General features: G+C 31.0%; 1 long non-coding RNA gene across 1 annotated transcript; it reads left to right on the top strand.

Annotated features, from left to right (window-relative positions):
* The first annotated feature begins 240 nt into the window (after positions 1–240).
* Positions 241–7,306, top strand: LOC108913980. The gene is made up of 2 exons (XR_001964653.1): positions 241–373; positions 7,025–7,306. It is a non-coding gene; the product is annotated as an uncharacterized LOC108913980 (long non-coding RNA).
* Positions 7,307–12,334: the final 5,028 nt, after the last annotated feature.

A 12,334-nucleotide genomic window follows, 5' to 3' on the forward strand; every position in this document is an offset into this window, starting at 1 on the left:
TAATTAAATTTTTATAGGTATAAATATACTTTACATTTTATTTAAAACCATTTTTTATTGGTAGCGATTTCCCATTAAGTTCACAATTATCAACAGATATGGTAGTAGTTAAGTAGTTCCAACTTTAGTGTTTGTTTTTTGAACTAATCACAAGCTGACATTTCGATCAAAGACGAAGTGTCAGCGTGTGATTGGCTGGTTGGAGCTTAACGTTATTTATAAATTCCAACGCTGCAACATGCCAACTCATTTTGTTAGAGGTTAGGGTTAGAGGTTAGTTTTGTACACGCAAAATCTATTTTATATAAGTGTCTAGTCATTTGAGGTTTAGCTAGAATATTTCATTACTGGTCGTTCGTGCTTACATCTAACGGTAAGTCAAATGTATTTTTTAAGTAAAATAATAAAATGTGTAGAATTTCAATTTATATTTAGTTTATTTTAATTATAGTTGCGACAGTCGTATTATTTTAGTATACGTACCGTTACAAAATATAAAATAATTCGTTTCAACATATTATGCAAGCTATTCGTCATTAAAAAAATACAGTCGCTTTTAACTTGTCGAAGCAATAATGGAAATGGAATGGAAAAAATTGAGCCCAGTTGGCCTCAAAAATAGTTGCATTCAAATTCAGAATGTCGAGTCGCGTGGCTAATTTCATTCTCGCCAAGTTTCGTATTTTGAATACCTATTAATTTTTAAAATGTAGAATTAATAATAATTATAAATAATGTATGGTGATTAAATTTCCTGTTAATGTCCAAGGTGAATAGTTATAGCAAGAACAAGAATGAGAATTTATTTTCTTGGAAAGTTCGAAACATTATTTAATGATTTCAATATGGCAGGTATGTGTTAATTCAGTAGTACATTTTGGATAGAGTATTTTTATTTAGCTATCTAATATTTAGTATCAGAGTATATACAGGTTGTCAACAGATATATCCAAATCAACGATAGGTGTAAATGACAAGAAAAAAAAATCGGCAAGAATTTTACGTTTTTTGAACCAAACTTTAAGTAGTAGCAAATCAAAAGAATTGCTTTTTCTGGTAGGTTTTCTCATTTGTAGTAATCTTGCGTAATTTTGTAAAATACTTCCTTACGCTGTAAATTTGAAAAAGTAAAAATAAGTTTTACATTAATTTTATTTTGCAAGTCAAGTTTTATTGCCATTTCGTACAGGGTTCAAGATAATTATAATTTTTATTGCATTAATGGCAAAATATAGGAGGATAACAAATAAGAAAACCACTATTTTTTTTTTCCAGAAAATATGTACTTATGGTGTATATTAGAATTATTTTGGTTACGGTCATTGTTTTAACTTTTAGTACGTTCTGAACTTAGTTTTATCTGTATTTCATTTTAGAAAATTTTACATATGTATTTTGTAATTGATAATGTTATGTAATGTATAATAATTTTATTGGATATTTCTAGAACACTTTAGAATAGTTTGAAATACGTTTGATATATTAAAAGGTGAAATCGACAAAATAAAAATGTCATGGTTAAGATAAACATAATTTCATAAATTTGGAGTGTGTGCTCCTAAAAACAAATTTTACTTGTAACATATAAAGTGGTGTTGATATACTTATATAAGTAAACTATAATCACCTATTTACCTATAACATAGATTGTCATTAAAAAAGTCAACTGTATTCTTAACAAATTCAACTTAAAATAAAAGATGGACATTTTTATTTCTTAAAAATGTTTTTTAAATATTTTTGCAAATATATCAAAACAGGATGATTGTTTTCAAACGTAACTCATACATATGAACATTTCCCCAGACTTTAGAGAAAAATGAGTGTTTTTTTTCACATAGGATTTAAAAATAAAAATATTTTATTTTAACTGGTAAGAATGTATAGTCGGAATAACTTTTCTTGAATTACTAGGACTGTGACTTAATATTGAGGAATTTTCGGAGGCGAGAGAAATATGTTACAGTTGAACTCGCTTATAACGAGCAGGGGATATAACGAGCACTTGGTTATAACGAGCAAATTGAAATGTCCCTTCCGAATTCCCTATATAACACGTGTATTTTTGTTCGGCTATAACGAACTCGTATATAACGAGGGCTTGGCTATTACGAGCTTTGATTTTGGTCCCGCGCAACAGTGGTCTCGGCTATAACGAGTTATCGTAGAACCAGTTTTTACGCCCATGACATCAAATGAACGCAAAAACTTGTTATGACTAGTAGAAATAACAACATATCCGATTTTGACGTCTTTGACTTAGTTCAGTACGACATGGTAGACGAAAATCTCGAAGTGGCTGAATTCCCAAATGTAATTCAAATCACTCAATTAGCGATTAACCCATCAATAGATGAAGAAAGTGATGAAGAAGAGACGGGAAGCGATGAGGTTACAGTTCCTTCGACACATGAAGCCATCTCTGCGTTAAAAACCATAGTATCATACGTCGAATTCAAATATCCGGAAAACGAGCAGTTCTTAAATGCCGCTTATCGGTTGCAAAGAAATATCAGTCAGGAGATATTAAGCAAAAGAGTGGTGCAGAAAAATATTACAGAATTTTTTCGTTAATGATAAATGCTATGTAATGTAACTTACCTACAGTTATACATATCTATGTTATGTAGATAAATAATAGTATATGTTTGAAAATAAAAATACAAGTGCAATGCAGCTATAATTATGTGTCCAATAATTTTCAGCATAGTTGGCGACGGCGACGTCTATAACGAGCACTCGCGTATAACGAGCAAATTTTGCGTTCCCGTGAATGCTTGCTATAACCGAGTTTGACTGTATTTATAATTCAACAAAACGGCAATAAAAAGTTAAGCGTAATGAGAGCTTTGACATGAATATAGTTACAGAAGTGTTCGATACAGTATAGCATAAGTTACACCATCTATTGTAAATCCCTCAAAATTAATTCACAGTATTAGGAAATTGAATATACAAATTAAATATGCGTAGGACAATCCATTCACTTACAAAGAAAAAAAACGTACTTTGATGTTGCAACATGTAATATTTGCGCATATAAGCAATTGTGTTCTTCAAAATCTCAAATTTCAACTGTATAAATTTGTATCATTTACACCTTTGTTAAAACAATCTGGAGGATGATTTCTTTTTTTTTAATTAGAATTAGGAGGATTTTTAGAATTCATTTGGATTACCTTAATACCACATAATAACCCACATAACTGATTTGTTATAGCTCACCTATTAATATTTGGGACCAAATTTTGATTGTCTCACACAATAGCAGCTCTTATTCCTAATATTAACATTCGCACCACTGTTATTTTGAAGGCTTGGTGTGGATGTTAATATTGGAGACTGCGACGCTGTGCAACTCTACTGGACGCTCTTTTCCGATTCGTTCTTGTAAATTCTACAGGGTGTAATTGAACTGACGATGGCTGCCATCTCGAAAATGAACAAATTTTTCTAATATTAACATCTACACCAAAAGTTTAGAGAGGCTTGGTGTCGATGTTAATATTATATTAAATCATGCGATATTTCCAACATTTGCACCAGCGGTTTTTAGAATCTCGGTGCAAACGTTACAATTGAAGATGCCTAGACTGTGTCCTACTTCCATGTTTTTAAGATCTGTCCTGGAAAAATATAGAGCCTGTGTTGAGTGTCGTGTAATAAAACGGCACTGTTGTTCTAATATTAACATTCGCACCAACGTGTACTAAAATGTGGTGTGCATGTTAATATTGCAGACTGCGGAGTCGAATAACAGTATATTCAACAATAACAAGGGGCCCAACTAGTATATTATAATATAGTGTTCACCAAAAAGTATGTATAATTCTATGGACCTACCACAGATTCTGGATTAAAATGTGATGATTTAACTAAACTTACTCTTATCCAGAGTTGTCTCATTTAACTAAAATGCTTTGGAATAGTTTTGACATACTAAAATAAAAAAACAAATATGCTCATAATTTTTTTGTAGGTGACGATACAATTTTATTCTTACTCTACCATGAAGTGAAAGTTTTTTTCTTCAAGATAATTCTTCACTATAAATTTTTTACCAACATATACGGATACGAATCTGAATCTGATTTAATTGTCATAAAAAAATGTATGTATTTGATAATAGAAATGAAATAATGTTTTGTGCAATTAGAAACTTGTAAATACATTATTTTCAATTTTACATCTCTGTCTGTCCTAAAATAGCAAAAATTTGTTTATAAAAATGATTTGGTTATATCAGAAACATTAAATATAGATATCATGTTTATAATACACTAACAATAATTGTCAGATTACCCTAGCAACCTTAGATGCATTAGTAAATGCTCATTTGTTTTTGTTAGAGGTATTAAAAGTCAACTTAATCACTAGTGAAGGAAAGTACTACTATATTTTTTATTGCCAGCATTTTTTTTATTTTTGTATGTAACAATTTTGCCCCTGTGTAATTTTGTGAAATATTCTCTCGCTCTGTAAAATTGAAAAAATTAAAATTAGTTGTATTTATTGCTACATTTTATTCTACAATTCGAGCTTTAATTGTGGTTGAATAAGTAGGACATAATTTTAAAACTGTTTGTTTCACAAAAAAAATTGTAATATGTAAAAATTTTTTTGTGGGATAACATTGAACAAACTTTACAGCACCGAATTTGTGAAAATTTTAATGATTGCATTGTCTTTAAAATTATATTTGTAATAAAAAATTCCCATACATTCCGTTTGTGAAACAAACAGTTGTCTCACATATCCATTTACTGTAGAACTGGAATAAATCGTTCCTTTCAGGAATTCGAATATAGCTACAGAAAAAAACGAGGAGTTTTTTTTAGCAAAAAATAAATCTGGTTTTTCTTTATATCTTTCTAAATGACGTTCAATTGTTTTTGTAATTGCATATTATGATTTCCAAAGCTTTTTAAATGTGTCTCTGTTTAAAGTGAGCTATTCTCTCCATGTTTCCAAGGGGTGAGCTCGATATTATTAATCATCTTATGTACACAGTTTTCTCCAATAAAATTAAGTGTTAGCTCTGATAAATTGTAGATGTTCTATTTTTAACGTTTGTCACATAACAGCTTTATCTCTTATCAGTTTTATTTGCTTGCCGTTTCCTATATTTTCAGTCAAATTAATGTACCCAGTTATTTTATCGGCTTCAAACACCCAGGTGATAAAAGTGTCGTCATTTATTGATTTTTGATCTCATAAATTTCTTATCAATAGAAATTCATTGTAAAAGTATTATCTGTAGAGTAAGTAAAACACTTATTTTTAATTTTAAGGATACGAGGGAATCTATTACCATTGCACAGTAAAGGTGTGGCCACTGGCCAGTTGTTACATTCTTAATAGAAATAATAATTTCTTTAGTGTTACATCGCCGTGAATTTTACTTTAAAGCTATTGAGCTAATGCATATGTGTTGCCGTGCACAAGCAACTAGAAAAGTGAAATGAATAATTTGCTTTATTATACTTAATTTTTTAAGTTGTAAATAGGGCATAAATTATATATGAGCAGAAAAAATAGCGTTTCCATTGCAAGATGAAATACTTTTTTCGTTCATTGGATTTTATCAGTTCCTGTTGCAAATACTGAAAAAACATAACTGACATTAAATTAATTGAATAATGTTGCAAAGCTTCAAAACAGGTTTAGAAAATAATTTCTTTGAAAAGGACCCCGCACACACCTTATGGAAATTGGTCTTTCAGTGAAATTTTCTGAAAAATTGATATGTTGTCCCTTTTTTATTACTGACCAAATATAGCTCAGTTGAATTTTTTTATAAAATCAGCATTTGATAATAAACAATCTCCAATTGGTTAAAAAAAAAACTGTTTTTTAGTGTATCAATTAGGGGTGCTTTTTACACCTTTAAAATGTTTACCGGCAGAAAAGAAAATAAACGTGTATCATATTCTTTGTTTACATTAACATAACATTTCCCGTGATGGCTGTTGCTCAAAATTCCATAAATAATGGCACAACAGCGGATTCTACACGCTAAAATATTACGATTTAACCAAACTTACCTTACTCCAAAAGTAGAGATATCAGGCGTCAAAACATTTGTTTACATTATTTTTAAACAACTTTTTCAAAATTACAAATATAGCGCAAATTTTAGTTATCAAGAGGTATCTGATCATAATTTTGCCATTACATATCAGAAGGTGCCAGTTACGGCACTTTGCATGTCTTTTAAAATATCATAACTTTTTTGCTCCTCGATATATCTGCCTTTTTGATATATTTTCTTTATGTCCCTATCATGTTTATATAAGAAAGGTATACCTGGCACGTATTGCTATGAGTTACCATTTTGTAGATATTCACCTATAAAGTTTTGAAATAAAGGAAACCACTTCCAACATTTGTTATTTATTTTGCTGTATTTTAATGTATTTCATTTAAGAGCACGTTTTCTTTCTTTCATGTCGGCGTTTGAATTTAATAAAAAAAAATGATGTATAATTTTACAATACTCTTGCCTTCACTCTCAATTATTATTATTATTTTTTGACAGTTTGAAAACATCTTTTATTAATTTTGTTTTCCTACCTTGGAAAAGTGTACATACATATCCCTATACCAAATAATTTAAAATCGTTGCATTGAAAACTTTAATGGTTGAAAAGTGTACCTTTTTTAAATAGAAAAAAAATGGGAAAAAGAAAAAAATATATATCAAAGAAACAGAAATACTTGGAAGCAAAAAAAGTTTTGACATTTTAAAGACCTGCAATGTTCCGCAAGTGGCGCCCTCTAATAAGTAACAGCAAAATTATGATCAAATTTGAATTTGGCGCCTCAAGAAACTTCGATCCCCAGGATTTGTGAAATATCTGTAATTTTCTAAAGGTCCTACTTAAAAATAATGAAAACCAATTTTGTTGAGTTAAATCGTAATGTTTTAATATGTAAAATATGCTGTTGAGACGCCTGTAAAATGTTTCGTAACGCTGCAATGTTATAGAAAGTTGGTAAAATTGAAAATAATATGTATTTACAGGTTCTTAGCCAAGGAAATGGTTAGTTACGAAAAAGGAAGGAGATTCCACTTCAATGTTTTTGGAGTTTCAAAATTTTCTATAAAAGGGGATGAGTGGAGTCCTTCATAGAACGAAAATAAGTTAGCAAATTTGACGATGTATTGCTGGGATCACCTTGCAAAATCACTTTGCTCCACACAAAATAAGTATAATTAATTAGGTAATGTAATAATTAATAAATTAACTTGAATTTATTGTGTTATGTCCCTTTTATAATATTTTTCAATAAATTGTTCAAAAACTGTAGAATAATTTATATTGAATTTTGATCGAACGTAATAATTTAACTACCTGTATCGTGCCTAGTTACTACTAAGTGTTGTAATCTAAATGAAAAAGATTTGTAGTACTTAGTAATAGTACAATCTTTTCTTTATCGATCTTGATGCAATATTCTTCTGAATTTAATACATTACTGGAAAAAATTAAGGGAACAAAAAATGTTCATGAATTTGTTTGTGATTTTCGAAAGTAAAAGATGATCATGCCAAGATAAAAAAAGTATTTTGTGGCTTTAAATCTCTAGTTTCAAGATCTGTATCTGCAATTATTAGTATTAGCAGTAGATTTTATAAAAAGCAAAAACAATTTTTTTGACCTTTTTTTATATTGTGTTAAAGATGAAAAAAAATTATTTTTTTCAAAAACCATGACAGGTCCTTGTAGGGAATTTATTCAAGTTTCAGTAAAGATCATGAAACTAGAGACTTCAGCTTCAAAATGATTTTTGTTTATCTCGATACGACTATTTTTCACACAGCCTTTCGAAAATCACTAAAAAATTTATGAATTTTTTTGTTCCCTTAATTTTTTTCAGCAGTTTATTTTATCTAACAATAATTTAAAATTGTTAATATACACGATACCAATAGTATTGACTTTACAAGCTACGCTATCCCCTTGAATCTAATAATGTACATAAAAATTAAGGAGGTTTTCAAATAGTGTTATCAGTTATTACTTCAATAAATAAATAATTTTATCTAAATCAAATATTTAATATGAAATTAGGAAAGTAGATACTATCTTGGTGATATAATATTTGTGTAAATAAAATTAAGTGAAAGTACAGCTCACCCAAGAGAAACCTTGACAAGATATAACAAGCGTTCAAATAAAAACGTGGTCGAAGTTGGCTCTGACACATTGGATGTAGGGAGTAGCTTATAGCGACCAACTTAACCTCATTTCTCAAGGAGCTGTATAGCAGCTATCAGTTTCAATAACGTTAATGACTATATAACTTTATTTTAAAGAATAATCGTTATAACAATAACAAACAATTAAAGGAGCTGCGGAAAGTGTCCCCCTCCTTGTTATAAAATTAAATTAAAGTAGCTGCTGAGTGTCCCCCTCCTTGTTCCAAGCACTTTTCACACCTGTTCCTCAAAAAATTAAAGACATTTTCTAAGATGCTCGGGGTATTGTTAATTTCACGAATCTTGTCTATAAGTCGAGCCTGCAGATGGTTTAAATCAGGAACAGGCAGTTCAAAAATAGTGTTTTTAAGGTAAGGCCTCAAAAAGAAATCACACGGCGTAATATCACATGACCTCGGTGGAAATTCATGTTCAGCATTGAGACTTATTAGTCGATTTTGGAAAACTTCCCTCAACATATTCATCGTCTCGCCTGCTGTTTGTGCCCTTGAGCCATCTTGTTGAAAGTAAAAGTTTGTAATTTCGTTTTCTTCCAGCTGGTTAACAAAAGGAGCAATAATTTCTTCTCTATACCTTTGCGCAGTAAGAGTATCATTAAAAAAAATAGGTCCATAAATCCTCCTTCGATTGAGAGCACACCAAACTCCAATTTTTTGAGCGTGTAGAGGGCCCTCAACAAAAAAGTTATCTGGTTTTTCAGAAGACCACATTCTCATATTCTGTGAGTTTACGTAACCACTTAAATGAAACCAGGCTTCATCAGAAGAAAAGGTGATATTATGAAGTTCACCGTAGTTGTTTAAAAACCACTCACAAAATACAGCCCGTCGCGGATAATCAACTTCATAAAGTTCTTGCTGACAAGTTAAACGATAGGAGAACAAACGCAAATCTTTTTTTAACACTGTGTGGCAGGTACCGACTGATACTCCCACCATTTGTGATAAAACACGTACAGAAGTTCTTGGCGCATTTTCCATTATTTTTTGGACATTTACTTTTAACTCTTCAGTCCGCTTTTTAGGTCGGCCGCTTCCTTCTTTTCTTGTTACACTGCCCGTTTCACGAAAAACATTAACACAACGCTGAACTGCACTTTGAAAAATTTTGTACTCAACAACGCCGGGAAATTGATTTTGAAATTCTATGAAACATTCCTCAATAGAATACTTCCATATTCCATCAATCTTGCGTCCATTTCTAAAGTAGGACTCTATGATAAACACTTTTTGTTCTTGAGAAAACAGCATTTTAAACGCTTTTTAAAACGAAAATATTCAAATTGATAGCGGCGATATAGCACTTTGACAGATGACGTTTAAGTTCATTTGCTATACGCTACGCCCTACGTCCAAATTTTCAGAACCAACTTGACCACGTTTTTATTTGAACGCTCGTTATAAATAGGACAAATTTTAATTTTTTTCTTATGTAGTATTGCAGATAGATTCATGTACCAAACGTGCTTAGAACAGGGCTACGATCATATTACAAGAGCAGGTATGTTTTCTCCTTCGTATTTTTTTATGAAATCAATATCTAATTCCGTCTGTACATTTTTAGGACTAGTTGTCATCGGTAAATAGATGTAACCTCCGTTGCCTTGTACGGCAGGGTCAATTTACCTAATATTGATATCTGCACCAGTGATATTGAGAAGCTTGGTGCAGTTATCAATATTGGATATTATGAGTCTGTACGAAACAACTTTCCACTACCGAGGCAAGATGACGGGGATCTAGCTGTAAAGGTTCTCGTGTATTGGCAGAAGTTCTCCTAACGTTAACATCTGCACCGGCGATGTTAAGAAACTCGGTGCAGATGTTAATGTTATAGATTACTAAACTGTATCACCTGCATTTCGGTATAGGAGAGAAGACCGATGGAAGACGTTCGATGTATATATTTTCAGCAATTATATCCTGGCAGCCATTTTGACATATTACTTTTTTGCACTTTTATGATTTTCTATTTTTCTTCTCCAGGGGTTTAATTTGTGTAATTTTTATTATTTTTTTATATTTATTGTTAAGGGGGGCGTTTTTGTGTATAATTTTCATTTAATTTATAGCAGGCTTCTGACGAGGATTTTAGTCTAAACAAGTTAGAAACAATATCTCTTCACTGTACCCATTGTACAAGTTTTCTCCAGGGTGTAAGACAGTTTACGACCTGGGACTAAATTCAGAATAAGGAAAAATGCATAATTTTACTTCTTATGTTAATCATTACATTTCGTGAACTCTTCACGTCTCTTGAATATACAGAAAATCACATTGGGGGTTTTTTGTGATCTAAGCAGGGCACTTGACTGCGTTGATCACGATAAACTACTCAATAAATTGTGCTATGGAATTGACGGTGCTCTGACATGGATTGGTTCATTTTTAAAAGATCGAAATCAATATGTAAACCTCAAATGCAATAATAATAATACAAAGTCTATGCTTTTGAGAGTAAACGTTGGAGTTCCACAAGGTTCAGTATTGGGACCGATATTATTTCTATTATACAGGGTGGTCCTTAAGTAATTGTACACAGAAGTATGGTAGATTTGTGACTTGAAAATATTACGATTGGAGCCAACTTGCCTTAATAAAATATTGATAATAAGAAAGATACAGGGTGTTAAAAGTGAAATTTCAAATTTTATTTTTCGCAATAACTTGAACATTTTTGGACATTTATACAAAAAAAATTTTAACTGCTGGTTTGTTGGTATGAGGAATCATAATTTGGTATCTAATTTAATGTATCTTTTAGAGGGCGCCACATAAGCCACGTGTGGCATAAATGTACGCTAAACTTTTTTGCCCATCAAGGTGGCGCTCTTTTGGGAAAAAAATATTAAAGACACGGAATTGTAAGAACAAAACTATACTTGTTAACAACCTCTAAACTTAACGGTTTTCGAGATAATCGAATTTTAAAAATCGGCTGCATAATTCTTTAATTCATTAAATTCTATAATCAACCTTTATATTTGGTGTTAATTAGTCACCTTTCTTTAGACACTAGAAAACAAATAATACTATGTTTATATGTGTGTATAATATGTATGTATGTAGGTAATCTAATTAAGTATTGTTTTGATCAGTCTTTGTCTACACATAATTTGATAAACATTTAGACGATTGCCATTCAGTGAATAGTGATATGCAGTTGGCGTCTTTTTTTTAGTAAATGACATACTATTGCATTTTTTAATGTTTAATTGAAGCCCGTTTGATATACACCATTCCCCAATCACCTCCAGATTTTTTTGAAGTTCAATACAGTCCTGTATACATTCGACTCTTTTATACAATTTTACGTCGTCAGCGTATAACAAAAATTTTGCATTGAGTTTATGACCTATGTCATTAATAAAAATATTGAATAGCGGTGGACCTAACACGGAACCTTGTAGCACGCCTGATACTGCAACATATCGAGTTGATTTAAAGCCACGAATTTCAACATATTGAGTACGACAATTGAGATAAGACGTAAACAACGCAATTAAGTCATTAGAGAGACCAAAATGTGAAAGCTTATTGAGGCTTATTGAGCAAAAGATGATGATCTAAGCGGTCGAATGCTTTAGTGAAATCAAGATATTATATAACAGTTTGATGACCATTATCTATTGATTCAGCAATGTCTTGTGTAGCAATCATGAGATTCAAAAAATCGCCATATCTTAAAGACCCAAAGGAATGATATATAATATCCCAAAGGAATGTATAGAATAAAAACTTCTATAAGAAAAAAAAAACAAATCTTAAACTTCTTTAAAAAAAATAAACAAACACTATCTTAATTCTTTTATGTTACCTGTCACCAGAAATATTGTGCGTCGCGCGCGGCATATTTTGAATCATAAATGGCGCTAGATTTAAAAACTGAATATTCGTATTCGCATTCGTGAATGTCAACAACAGATGTTCGCATTCGCGAATGCTTAAAAACTGGCATTCGTTACATCACTAATGTATATGCTTCTGGGGTTGGAGTCTTCTGCTATAAATGTATTTATTGCTCAGAAACAACTTTTAAGATCCATAAGGGCCAAATTATAAAAGTAAGTTTAACATGTTAAATTTGTTAATACCTATTCAAAAATTCAAC

This window comes from Anoplophora glabripennis, unplaced genomic scaffold, assembly GCF_000390285.2.
Source record: "Anoplophora glabripennis isolate ALB-LARVAE unplaced genomic scaffold, Agla_2.0 scaffold1145, whole genome shotgun sequence".
NCBI lineage: Eukaryota > Metazoa > Arthropoda > Insecta > Coleoptera > Cerambycidae > Anoplophora > Anoplophora glabripennis.